General features: G+C 42.9%; 1 protein-coding gene across 1 annotated transcript in view; it reads left to right on the forward strand.

The window, feature by feature from the left end:
* Positions 1-1610: 1610 nt before the first annotated feature.
* LOC126336748 (uncharacterized) overlaps positions 1611-14663 on the forward strand; it is a 66466-nt gene continuing 53413 nt past the window's right edge. The window contains exon 1 of the mRNA XM_050000750.1: positions 1611-1689. The gene's annotated coding sequence lies outside the window, so the exon portion shown is untranslated. The remainder of the gene's footprint in view (positions 1690-14663) is intronic.

The following is a 14663-nucleotide window of genomic DNA, read 5'->3' on the forward strand; positions in this document are numbered from 1 at the left end:
CCGCAAAGCAAACTCAACTCACACCCCAACTGCGTATCTGGATGGCGCGAGCGGAGCTGACGTGCATGACCCCAGCAATCGACGTGTGTAGCGCTCACTATAAGATAATTCACACTCACGACATTATTTCCGGTCCTAAAGTTACGCTGTTGCTTTTGACTCATTAATTTCTGATGTTTCTACTAATCGGGCAGTCCCAAATGGTTCAAATGGCTCTGAGCACTATGAGACTCAACTGCTGTGGTTATCAGTCCCATAGAACTTAGAACTACTTAAACCTAACTAACCTAAGGACATCACACACATCCATGCCCGAGGCAGGATTCTAACCTGCGACCGTAGCAGTCGCACGGTTCCGGACTGCGCGCCTAGAACCACGAGCCCACCGCGGCCGGCTCGGGCAGTCCCAGTTGTAGTGAATATGTTGTACGTCGGTACGCAAGATGCTGATAGATCAATAGACTTTCATGTCTTACCTGTCTCCATTCTTTTGAAGTAGAACAAACACAGAATGGTTTAAGTCGTGGGGAATATTCTTCAGTCACAGACTTTCTGTAAATAATTTTACATATTCCTTCTGTATATCTCTTTGGTTCCAACTTCAGATTTGTTACTAAAACATAATCGCCTTCAAGCACTCTTCTTTTTCCATACTTACAGCTGTTTTATACTACTCATCGGGAATTATTTCATGAATACCATCATTTTCACTATAAACGTCCTGTGTTTCTGATTCGTCTTATGAACGATAAATGTTGCTGTTGCGGTCTTCAGTCCAGAGACTGGTTTGATGCAGCTCTCCATGCTACTCTATCCTGTGCAAGCTTCTTCAACAACCAGTACCTACTGCAACCTACATCCTCCTGAATCTGTTTAGTGTATTCATCTCTTGGTTTCCCACTACGATTTTTACCCTCCACGCTGCCCTCCAATACTAAATTGGTGATCCCTTGATGCTATTGGCTGATGTCGTCTCACCGCCCCCTCTGCTGTATAGTTCTCGATCTCCGTGCCGGCGCTTGTCGTTACGCCGGAACACCCAGTATCCAATCATTGTCAACAGTGTATGGATAAAGTTAAGTGAGCTCTTTTTCGATATGGACCTGCCCACAGTGTTTTACACGACTAGTAACGTTCAGTTATTGCTAAGACAAAGTTGGTATCAATTTCCGGCCGAATTTCGCTAGCGTGTCTTTCAATGCTGTGTGACACTTGTAGGATGAGCAGAAGGTTCCGATCCTACGGAAGAAGCGCCGTCTGCAAGCTCCTGACTTAAAACTGGCGGATATGGAGATGGTAGACAGCAAATTTGGAGCCGTGAACGAGCATCCATATTCCTAGACGACCACGATCTTTCAGTGATATCACTTGCATATTGTGTTCTGATTTTGATTTGCTTGATGGTCTGTGACATTTTAAATACTTACGAGTGGTATTATACTTTCCATGGGTAGCGAGAATAATGACGTGGCCCCACGTTGCGAACGTCTGTTAATCCAGAAGTGATTGCAAAACCAAAAGACGTTACCTAACACCAATCGTGACAATTGTCTGTTCTCCGGTGAGATACCAGCTGCTCCTTGGAGATACTGACGACAGTGTGATAAAAAGATACAATGAGCAGACGACTTAAGTGCCAGCTGGAAGCAGCACTCCTGGACCCATTCAGTAATCAGCAGCATACATCACGTAAGTCTCACACGCTTTCCGCTCCTTATTATCCTGTATAATTACGTGTGATCTGCTTGCTTGACTCTCGTAATAGATTAAATAGGTATGGAACATAGCCCCAGATTTTCTTTTTTAAGAGTTCTGAGTTTCGAAAAAAGTATCCCGCCATTACTAAGAGTGGATAAGATGTAAAATATTTAACTGTGGTGAGGGCCAACTTTTGTTGTTAACAACACCTTGCACCATTTGGTACTGGTGCAGTCACGCACACACAGAACACCATACTAAATCAAACATTCCTACAGATTTTAAAATGATAGTTAATCTGTAAAGAAGTACCTATATCTCTCGTTTTGGAAAAAAAAATATTTAAATCTTTATTTTGAGTCTCCAGTTGAACGTTGACGCAGCCGCAAAATAAACTTCCAGTGTTATTCGTATAGTAGACATGAATTTTATGGATGCCGAATTTTCGTGTGAGAAAATGCTGTAAGCTCGAAACTTACGAGGCGGTAAAGCACTATGTGCCGAACCGAGATCTAACCTGAGACCTTCGTCTTTCGCGGCCAGATTCTCTATCAACAGAGCTATATGCTTTCTATTTTTCTGTTTCTGCACACAAAAAATTCGGTGAACAACATGGGACAGAACCATTCTTTAAGATTTCTTGTCTGGAATCTGTTCACTTTTTATATAAACTGAATTTCCCCTCACTTGTAAATGAAGTTATACGAATCTATGTTTTCATTTTGTGGAAATGGAAAAATATTAATATGGTAAAGATATTTTTGAAGACTATACAGGTTGGTCAGAAACAGTATGAAAAGCTTGTACAGGTGTTACAGTGTAGGCTGTGCTGAGAAATATTAGTTAAGAAAGAAATTCGATACGTTTCTCCGTTTCCGAGTTAATTAGCACTGAAATTAGCCAATCAATTCGTTGCACCAGCAAATTCAATCGTCCCTTTGCATACAGTTATCGTAGATTATAGCATACGAAACTTCTCAGCCGTTGGCTCGTATTCGATCCTTATTAGCGTGCTATATAAAATTATTGTAGCTCTCTCTTGTTCAGTTTTAGGAGAGCAAGAGAAGAACACGTTTGCCAGTAGTGTCTATAGCGGATCACTTGGATACAACCACTGCAATGACCTGAGTGTTTAACAGAATGCTAATTATCTCGGAAGCGGAGCCAAGTTTCGTTTTCTTTTTTCTTAGCAATTATTTAGCAACCCCCTTATAAGCCTTTTCAGACTGGTTTTGTTCTGTACATGATTTTAATCTTATAACGCAATTTCCCCTTGTTCTGAGATCTTTGTCTCTCTTTGAATGAATGAATTCTGATATTTTGTTGAAATCCCATATATGAAACTGAAGATCTTGTTTCTTTCGAGTTTGCAGACGCCTCACTTGGTTTAAAGTCCACGAGCTTTCGGCCGAGTACTTCTCGGACATTGTCAAGTGGTGCCACTCTTTTGGTTTCTCCCTTCTCTGACGTGTGTGGTGGTGTTTTCGTTGTGCGTCTGCCGCGCTCGCTTCAACCGTCCAACGGTCGGGACAAAGCTGTGTCTAGCTACAATCTTTATTGAGAGTGTTGTCACAACTCTTTATCCTTGTCGCTTCTTTTATGACGCTATTCCAGAACCTGTAATAGATGTCTCGACAAATGCAATGCGATGCCCATTTTCTAGCTCATGTTCTACTGCCGTTGATTTCTCAGCGTACCGAAGGCGAAAACGTGACTCATGTACTACACTGAGTTGTTCAGTAGTACGCACATTCTGTTGTCCAACATAAAACTAACCATACCCACAGGGTATTTTATATTCTTATGGTGTTCGGAGACCTACATGCGTTGTCAATTTTTGCTAGAACCATGAAGACCGAATCGATTTTAGCCGCTTTCGGAGGCAGCTAATCTTACCTCTCACAGAGCCATAGAACGGCAAAACCTCAAGCTTCTTCGTGTCCTTCGCGGGGTCCTTCTGCTTCTGTCTTTTGGGAAGGATGGCTTGCGAAATCTGGCTATCGTTGTAGCCGTTTTCCATGGATACTTTGCGTAAGTGTCTGAGTTCCTTCGGTAGGTTGCCAGCGTGTGAGGCGGATTCCTCTCAATGTACCAAGGTTCTGCGAATAGAAAGTTTCGGCGACGGATAGCGGCCACTGATAGGATTTTAAGCCACTTGATGCGGCTGGAAGCTAGAGAGAATTTCATAAGTACATATCGCCGTGAAACCATGCCTTTATATACAATGTGCCTTTAAGGCGATGAAACACGGTGCAGCATTCAAGCGCCTGGGGAAGGTGTTAAGAAGGCTAGATTATTGGGCTCTCTAGCTTTCATATTACGCTGCCGTGAATAGAAGCGTTTCTACGTTTGGCCTTCGTGAGCCAGCATAACAACATTGCTGCGGCCAAGGGAATATTTCGTGGTGCCAGCTTTGCGCTGCTGCGAGAGGACTCATGTCACTAGAAGGCAGCTGGATACAAACGGTTCCGAGCTAACGGCCATCCACCTGTGATTGACGGAGCCGCTCTCAGATTTGGATTCCAACTAGAAGCATACACTATAGTAGTACAACAAATGTCGACGCACATGATGGCCATTGTAAGGCAAAAAGGCAAATTAAGTCCATTTTCACAGAAATAGCATGGGGCAGAATAGCAAACAGAACGCGTCGTTATCAACGTGAGAATAAAAACATCGAAGCAGGTGCCATGTCGGCTCTTAAGGTGGGACCTAATTTTGTACCATCGCCGCTATTCAGGGTGGTCCACTGATCGTGACCGGGCCAAATATCTCATGAAATAAGGGTCAAACGAAATAACTACAAAGAACGAAACTTGTGTAGCTTGGAGGGGGAGACCAGATGGCGCTATGGTTGGCGTGCTAGATGGCGCTGCCATAGGTCAAACGGATATCAATCTACATCTATCTACATGACTACTCTGCAATTCACATTTAAGTGCTTGGCAGAGGGTTCATCGAACCACAATCATACTATCTCTCTACTATTCCACTCCCGAACAGCGAGCGGGAAAAACGAACACCTAAACCTTTCTGTTCGAGCTCTGATTTCTCTTATTTTATTTTGATGATCATTCCTACCTATGTAGGTTGGGCTCAACAAAATATTTTCGCATTCGGAAGAGAAAGTTGGTGACTGAAATTTCGTAAAAAGGTCTCGCCGCGACGAAAAACGTCTATGCTGTAATGACTTCCATCCCAACTCGTGTATCATATCTGCCACACTCTCTCCCCTATAACGCGATAATACAAAACGAGCTGCCCTTTTTTGCACCCTTTCGATGTCCTCCGTCAATCCCACCTGGTAAGGATCCCACACCGCGCAGCAATATTCTAACAGAGGACGAACGAGTGTAGTGTAAGCTGTCTCTTTAGTGGACTTGTTGCATCTTCTAAGTGTCCTGCCAATGAAACGCAACCTTTGGCTCGCCTTCCCGACAATATTATCTATGTGGTCCTTCCAACTGAAGTTGTTCGTAATTTTAACACCCAGGTATTTAGTTGAATTGACAGCCTTGAGAATTGTACTATTTAGCGAGTAATCGAATTCCAACGGATTTCTTTTGGAACTCATGTGGATCATCTCACACTTTTCGTTATTTAGCGTCAACTGCCACCTGACACACCATACAGCAATCTTTTCTAAATCGCTTTGCAGCTGATACTGGTCTTCGGATGACCTTACTAGACGGTAAATTACAGCATCATCTGCGAACAGTCTAAGAGAACTGCTCAGATTGTCACCCAGGTCATTTATATAGATCAGGAACAGTATAGGTCCCAGGACGCTTCCCTGGGGAACACCTGATATCACTTCAGTTTTACTCGATGATTTGCCGTCTATTACAACGAACTGCGACCTTCCTGACAGGAAATCACGAATCCAGTCGCACAACTGAGACGATACCCCATAGCTCCGCAGCTTGATTAGAAGTCGCTTGTGAGGAACGGTGTCAAAAGCTTTCCGGAAATCTAGAAATACGGAATCAACTTCAGATCCCCTGTCGATAGCGGCCATTACTTCGTGCGAATAAAGAGCTAGCTGCGTTGCACAAGAGCGATGTTTTCTGAAGCCATGCTGATTACGTGTCAATAGATCGTTCCCTTCGAGGTGATTCATAATGTTTGAATACAGTATATGCTCCAAAACCCTACTGCAAACCCACGTCAATGATATAGGTCTGTAGTTAAATGGATTACTCCTACTACCCTTCTTGAACACTGGTGCGACCTGCGCAATTTTCCAATCTGTAGGTACAGATCTATCGGTGAGCGAGCGGTTGTATATGAGTGCTAAGTAGGGAGCTATAGTATCAGCGTAATCTGAAAGGAACCTAATCGGTATACAATCTGGACCTGAAGACTTGCCCGTATCAAGCGATTTGAGTTGCTTCGCAACCCCTAAGGTATCTACTTCTAAGAAACTCATGCTAGCAGATGTTCGTGTTTCAAATTCTGGAATATTCCATTCGTCTTCCCTGGTGAAGGAATTTCGGAAAACTGCGTTCAATAACTCCGCTTTAGCGGCACAGTCGTCGATAACAGTACCATCGGCACTGCGCAGCGAAGGTATTGACTGCGTCTTGCCGCTTGTGTACTTTACATACGACCAGAATTTCTTCGGATTTTCTACCAAATTTCGAGACAATGTTTCGTTGTGGAACCTATTAAAGGCATCTCGCATCGAAGTACGTGCCAAATTTCGCGCGTCTGTAAATTTTAGCCCATCTTCAGGATTTCGCGTTCTTCTGAACTTCGCATGCTTTTTCCGTTGCCTCTGCAACAGCGTTCGGACCTTTTTTGTGTACCACGGGGGATCCGTTCCTTCTCTTACCAATTTATGAGGTATGAATATCTCAATTGCTGTTGCTACTATATCTTTGAATTTGAGCCACATCTCGTCTACATTCGCATAGTCAGTTCGAAGGGAATTTAAATTGTCTTTTAGGAAGGCTTCTAGTGGCACTTTATTTGCTTTTTTAAATAAAATTATTTTGCGTTTGTTTCTGATGGATTTGGAAGAAATGGTATTGAGCCTAGCTACAATGACCTTGTGATCACTAATCCCTGTATCAGTCATGATGCTCTCTATCAGCTCTGGATTGTTTGTGGCCAAGAGGTCAAGTGTGTTTTCGCAACCATTTACAATTCGCGTGGGTTCGTGGACTAACTGCTCGAAATAATTTTCGGAGAATGCGTTTTTTAAAATAGGAACCCCCATTGTTATTACATATTCGTGTGGTAGGTAAAGAAATATGAATGTTTTAGTTGGACCACTTTTTTCGCTTTGTGATAGATGGCACTGTAATACTCACAAACATATGACTCACAATTTTAGACGAACAGTTGGTAACAGGTAGGTTTTTTAAATTAAAATACAGAACGTAGGTACGTTTGAACATTTTATTTCGGTTGTTCCATTGCGATACGTGTACCTTTGCGAACTTATCATTTCTGAGAACGCATGCTGTTACAGCGTGATTACCTGTAAATACCATATTAATGCAATAAATACTCAAAATGATGTCCGTCGACATCAATGCATTTGTCAATACGTGTAACTACATTCCTCTCAACAGTGAGTATTTCGCCTTCTGTCATGTTCGCACATGCATTGACAATGCGCTGACGCATGTTGTCATGCGTTGTCGGTGGGTCACGATAGCAAATATCCTTCAACAGAAAGAAATCCGGGGACGTCAGATCTGGTGAACGTGCGGGCCATGGTATGGTGCTTCGACGACCAATGCCCCCACCTCTCATGAAATACGCTATTCAATACCGCTTCAACCGCACGCGAGCTACGTGCCGGACTTCCATCATGTTGGAAGTACATCGTCATTGTGCCATGCAGTGAAACATCTTGTAGTAACATATGTAGAACAATACGTAGAAAATCCGCATACATTGCCGCACTATACATTAACCCGCCATCGTGGATTTTCCGTTGCCCAATAGTGCATATTATGCCGGTTTACGTTACCGGTTTTGCTGAATGACGCTTCGTCGCTAAACAGAACGTGTGCAAAAAATGTGTCATCCTCCCGTAATTTCTCTTGTGCCCAGTGGCAGAACTGTACACGACGTTCAAAGTTGTCGACATGCAATTCCTGGTGCATCGAAATACGGTACGGGTGCAATCGATGTTGATGTAGCATTCTCAACACCGACGTTTATGAGATTCCCGATTCTCGCGCAATTTGTCTGCTACTGATGTGCGGATTAGCCGCGACAGCTGTTAAAACACCTAATTGGGCATCATCATTTGTTGCAGGTCGTTGTTGACGTTTCCCATGTGGCTAAACACTTCCTGTTTCCTTAAATAACGTAACTATCCTGCGAACGGTCCGGACACTTGGATGATGTCGTCCAGGATACCAAGCAGCATACATAGCACACGCCCGTTAGGCATTTTGATCACAATAGCCATACATCAACACGATATCGACCTTTACCGCAACTGGTAAACGGTCCACTTTAACACGGGTAACGTATCACGAAGCAAATACCGTCCGCACTGGAGGAATGTTACGTGATACCGCGTACTTACACGTTTGTGACTATTACAACGCCATCTATCACAATGCGAAAAAAGTGGGCCAACTAAAACATTCATATTTCTTTACGTACTGGTACTACACGAAAATTAAATAAAAACTGTGGTTCCTATTAATAAAAAACGCAGTCGATATCCGTTTTACCTATGGCAGCGCCATCTAGCGGGCCAACCATAGCGCCATCTGGTTTCTCGCTGCAAGCTAGACGAGTTTCGTTCTTTGTAGTTTTACGTTCGATGCTTATTTCGTGAGATATTTGGCCCGGTCACTATCAATGGACCACCCTGTATATCTCTTTCCTAACATAGTAAGTGGCGTGGGACAAGCAGAAGAAATTCGTCGAGAAACGAGATGCATTCTTTCAAAAGAGAAGTTGCCGACCTCTAAGATGATCAGCGCTAAGCGTAACGGTCGTAACGAACTCTGCAGCCATCGTCTCCTTATAGTCCTGCCAGCTGACAAGGGCAATTCGGTCGTCATCATGGAACAAGCCGACTATAACAAGAGGAGACATGTCAAAAGTTATCAACGGACCCAACATCCAGAATTATGATGAACACGTCGGAGTTTCTCAAGAGGTCTTCAGTGGATGTGAATGTCATTAAAAATTTGCTCCCTCCGGCTCATCGACCACCCTACATTGTATGTCCAGATGTTCAAATGTGCGTGAGTTCTGAACCAAACTGCACCGGTCATCGGTCCCTAGACTGACACACTAAATAAAACTAACTTAAACTAACCTACGCTAAGAACAACACACACACTCATGCCCGAGGGAGGACTCGAATCTCTAGCGGGAGTCGTCGTGCAGTCAGTGACATGTCGCCTCTAACCGCGCGGCCACTTCGCGCAGCCCTACATTGTATGGCCCACCAAAGGTTCACTAGGAGAACACACGTGTATGTACCAATGTGAGCAAAGAATACACCTCTACGTACCGTAGTGAGTACCACTGGATCGCCGAGTTACATACTCGCGAAACATCAGGCTAGCCTCGGTACTTCTCAAGTTGGTCTCTGTGTGCACCACATCAAGAGTGCGACCGACTCCATCAGGCGAATCAAATGCCTGCGTCTTGCAGAAGAAGATATTATGGTCAGGTTTGTAGTGTCATTATTCACACGCGTTCCCATCAAGGAATCTATAGATCTGCTCTCCCAGTTATTTGTCGAAAATTTTGTGGATTTATTTTAGCACACTCTGAACACCATCGTATTTTTTTATGATCGAGAATATTTTAATCAAGTGAAACGCGTCGCGATGGGGAGCCCATTAGCTCCAGTTATAGCCAAACTGTTTATGGAGTACTTTGGGGACATTACCATGGACACGACTCCTGCAAAGCATTTTCGTTAAGTAGGCGATACTTTCGTTGTCTGGTTACATGCACGTGAAAAGCTGGTACAATTCTTGGACCACTGGTGCAATATCCACGACAACCTTAAGTTCACGATGGAGGTAAAAACAGATGGTACCTTGCCGTTCCTTGACGACCCCATCCGCCGTAAAGCAGATGCGTGCCTTAGCGACAGTGTTTGCCGAAAACCCAGCCATACGAACTGATGTCTGCACGATGACAGCTGTCACCATCCGTCGCAGACGTTTCTATTCTGATGAACTTGGTGCATCGAGCGGAAGCTGTCTCAGACGCTGAAAACCTGCGGAAGGAAGTCAGACAATTACGCGAAGTATTCGAGGAAAATAGCCACAACAACAGCCAGATTTCTCAAACCGTCTTTCCGAAAACACGGAAGTATTACGACAGGGAGAACTCGAAGAAGCTTCCGTTGTTGCCGTTCAGTGGCTCAGTAACAGAAAAGGTTTGCCGGCTCCTAAAGAGACATGAAATCGATTCGATCTTCTGGGCTCCAGAAAATTTCGACAACTCTTGAGGTCCATGGAAGACGATGCACGAAAAAAAAATGGCTCTGAGTACTATGGCACTTAACATCTTAAGTCATCAGTCCCCTATAACTTAGAACTACTCAAACCGAACTAACCTAAGGACATCCTACACATCCATGCCCGAAGCAGTATTCTAATCTGCGACCGTAGCAGTCGCGCGGTTCCGGACTGAAGCGCCTAGTACGACTTGGCCACCGCGACCGGCAAGACGATGCACGTCTCAGATTTCCAGGATTATATAATATACTGTGTGGAGGGACAGTTTTATGTCAGACTACTGTCCGAGCTTTTGCAGAACGCTGTGTGGAACAAGAGAGATGTTTTCGCCTTCTGTATCCTGAAAAATCAGCGTTAGCAGAGCACGCTCTAAGAAATGGCCGTCGTATTGCATTCGATGAGAAATCTGTAATTACATGGACTAATAGTTTCTGGAACAGCTTCATTATGTAAGTTACCTAGACAAAAATTTGTGACAAGACTCCCATTAATGACAGTGGTCTGCAACTCAGCATCGTAAGTTTAAAGTGGGCGCGGCCGGCGCTTGACGTAAACAATGCTTTATTGGACGCTGGAGCGAGAGCCAATGACGTCATAGAAGGCAGCAACCAAAAGACGATCACCTCTTGACAATGGCTGACGAGTACTCGGCTGAAAGCTCGTGGGTTTTAAACGACTTGACACTGCTAGTAACTCGAGAGAATGTTATCAGTATATATTAGTGCATTACGGAGCAGTCAAATATCTTGTTTCCCCATAGAAAATAATGAAATAATAAAATAAAATTCAACTCTTTAGTTTCTTATTCATTTTCATCCTACTTTGAGAGCATCAGCTGCACTTAAAATACCAATAACATAAAGAGTTAAGATACTGACATTAAATACAAAATAAAAGGTAGAGAGCTCAGCAATGTACACTCTGGGGCCAATATCTCAGACCCACATGCGCAGGTTGTACAATTTTTGTTTTTGATAATTCTGTTTTTTCTGCAGTTTCTGGTGTAATGTTGCCAGTTTACATTTAAATTTCATTAAACTAGGCGGTTTTGATGCTAAGAGTGGATTGTGATATACAAATTGGCCTGATAGTCAGACTAGTAACTGTTTTCCTCTGTGGGATATTGCCTTCTGTCTGGTGTCACAACTTCTTGTACCTTGACAAACTGTGTTGTCATTCTCGGTAGTGATGGAAGTTTTCGTGGTATCTGTTAACAAAAAAAATGGTTCAAATGGCTCTGAGCACTATGGGACTCAACTGCTGGGCTCATTAGTCCCCTAGAACTTAGAACTACTTAAACCTAACTAACCTAAGGACATCACACACATCCATGCCCGAGGCAGGATTCGAACCTGCGACCGTAGCAGTCACACGGTTCCAGACTGCGCGCCTAGAACCGCGAGACCACCGCGGCCGGCTATCTGTTAACAGATCTTATGTGCATAGTGATGTCTCAATCGGTGTACAAGGGTAGCTTTGTATTACACTTGTCATAATTTGGCGAATCCCCAATTTGGATAGAGTATAGCTTTGTTCACGTTGGAATCGTTTCATTGACGACTTTGTACCGTGTTGTTCTAATGAAAGATAAATGAAAGCCATCATCCAAATCAATCACTTTCATTTATTTTCACGAGACCTTTCGAGGACTTATGCCCCAAGCTTTAGTTGGATCAGTGGATCACAATACCTTTTTGTAATGCACTGATCCAACTCAAAATGAGGAGGTAAGCCATCGAAACGCTTGGTGGAGGTAAATGAAAAGTGACTGATACAGGTTATCGTTTTAATTTATCTCATATTTTCATCAACAGTGACAGTTTCCTAACCACAGTCCAAGGTGGATGACATGAGTCTATGTTGTCCTAGCACCCGATACAAGTTCGTTGTTATAAGTATTGCTCCACACCTCACCTGCCAGGCCAGTTGATATGAAAGTATTATGCTTCCATTCCGTTAGGACTTTTCTTAATATGGAAGCCCTATTCCATTGCACATTTTGTTTCTCTGGGTTACATAGCTATTCTCGATTATGTCGATTCTGAGGAAGTTGAGCAATGAATTTATTTTGCCAACACTGACAGTTACTACTTGGATTTCTGGCTAAAATTCTTTTAGAAGTATACTTGTCATGCTTGTAGGGCTCAACTTCGATCTAAAATCCCACCTTCTTCAAATGGTAATGGTAGTGTGACGCATCTTAATCTGAAAAGATTTTCCCAGGATACGAAATATCAGTATCTGATGGTAAACTCCTTACTACTACCGCTGTTTCAGACAAAATGGACGCTACTTAACGAGCTTCCTATATCAGTAGATGTATGCTGTCAAAACTTTGTTCTACATTGAGCGCCGGTTTTCAGTCTGCACATTTGTGTGATGGTTTGTATTTGTAGCGCCAATGAGTACATCAAGCGTTCTCCATTGCCGAATATTGAGAACAATCTGAACTGCAACGACTACATTAGACCTATTGAAGTTTTAGAGCCTGAGGTACTGCTACTCCTTCAGATGTAGCTAGCTCAAACAAAGACCGACCAAGGGGAGTTTACCATAATACCTGTCAACGGAAAACGTCGTTTTATCTTACGTTACAGTTTTTTTGTCTACAATTAATCTCTTATCCTGCAGTGGACTGTTCTCCGTTTCAAAAGTTATATGTACAAATCGCAAACAGAACAGTGAGAAGCACGGTGTAACTTTCTGGAACAGAGCTTTAGTCTACCTGGAAATCTTAAGTTGTTCTCAATGTTTTTTTTTTAATTTTTCATTTCCGGTTTATAGAGCACCGCAGTACTAGTCTGATATGACTGCAATCTGATGTTTACAATACTGAACATAAACATTGCAAGTCCGAGAAGAATAGCAAATAACGACATTTTATTAATAACTATGAAAGTACATTGCAGTATGAGATCTACGAAATTAAATACTCTCAAAGACAAAATAAAAGATCACGAAGGAATTATCCGAAAGGGACGCAAATCGATAGACATGCTGAAAATGTAAAAACAAATGAACAATTACGAGACCTGAGTTTCTCCCAGTACATACAATCCCGGAAATTCCACCATGTTGGAACACTTGTTTTGGTCCTATGTTTTGGTTTGTGCTGTCGATTGTCGGATGTTATTGCCAAAGATCCAATGTTATTGCCAATTTTCGAGTGCTATTTTCGTCGAGTGTAATTTTTTTTGAGATACCTGTGATTTGATTGTGTAGGCATGAGCGTATCTGTGAGTATGTGAAATGATATTTGTTTCAGTACGCAGTTTTTGTTGTGTGTGTGTGTGTGTGTGTGTGTGTGTGTGTGTGTGTGACCAGAAGGCGTGAGGAAGCGATTGGAAGGCGAGAGGAGTGGGGGACGAGAAAGAGAGAAAGAGAGGAAGGTATGTATTTGTTTTAATGTGTTTGCATGTGCGAGAGGGATAATGTTTATCTTATAATTTCTTTCGCGACGTGTTGTAGGGAGTCTGTACTGATGTGTGTTTGCTCATATTTCACATGTTAGTTTTCAGCAATGGCTTTCTGGATGTGGAAGTTTCCTTGCGTTTGTTTAAGACATTTGTCTTGGTTTTTTATTCTCATTATTTTCATATTTTGTTCCCCATTTGTAGGATTGTGGTTATGGTGTTTTAAGTGTGGAACGATTTGTTTCGTACTTTCAACACCTGATACGTTCTTTGTATCGTGTTTTAAAATTCCTGCATGTCATGCCTATGTACTGGGTGAAAAGTATTTAAACCGACAAACTCTGGGAGGTTGTAGGGGACATCAAATCAAACATTTTTCCCTATTGTCATTTTTTCGTATGGAGAGTATTTAAACTGTTAAAAGAAGATTTCTCTGTCTGCAAATTAATTAAACTAACAAACACATTTCTATTTTTTTATGACCAGGCGACAACACATTAACACAACCCAATGTCAATTACAGTAGATTTTCAAAAATGCCTCCACTGACACGTAAACAAAGGTTACACCGTCGGATCATGTTGTGTCTGACACGGACAAAAACCCCTGGAGTATCCTGAACTGTTCCTGCTACTGCTACTATCCGAGCAACCAGATCCTCTTCTGAGCAACAGGAGTTGCGTAAACAAGGTTGTGCATCTCTCCCCACACAAAAAATCCAGAAGGAACATATCTGGGGATCGAGCAGGCCATGGTACACAACCAACTCTGCCAACCCAAGTTTCTGGGAACCGTCGGTCCAAGAATCGACGCACACGACGACTGAAATTTTCCGGCGCCCCGTCATGTTGGAACCACATGCGTTGTCTTGTAGGGAGCTGGACGTCTTCCAGCAATTCTGGCAATGCTCTGGCGAGAAAATTGTAACAGTGCTTGACATTTAATGGCCTAGGTATCAGATACTGCCCAATTAAACAGTCCCCGACAACACCTACCCACACATTAACGAAAAACCGCCTTGATGAGCGCTAGTAACTGTGGCTTGTGGGTTATCCTCACTCCAAATATGTGAATTGTGCATGTTGAAGACTCC

The sequence above is a fragment of the Schistocerca gregaria genome, chromosome 2, assembly GCF_023897955.1.
Source record: "Schistocerca gregaria isolate iqSchGreg1 chromosome 2, iqSchGreg1.2, whole genome shotgun sequence".
Taxonomy (NCBI): domain Eukaryota; kingdom Metazoa; phylum Arthropoda; class Insecta; order Orthoptera; family Acrididae; genus Schistocerca; species Schistocerca gregaria.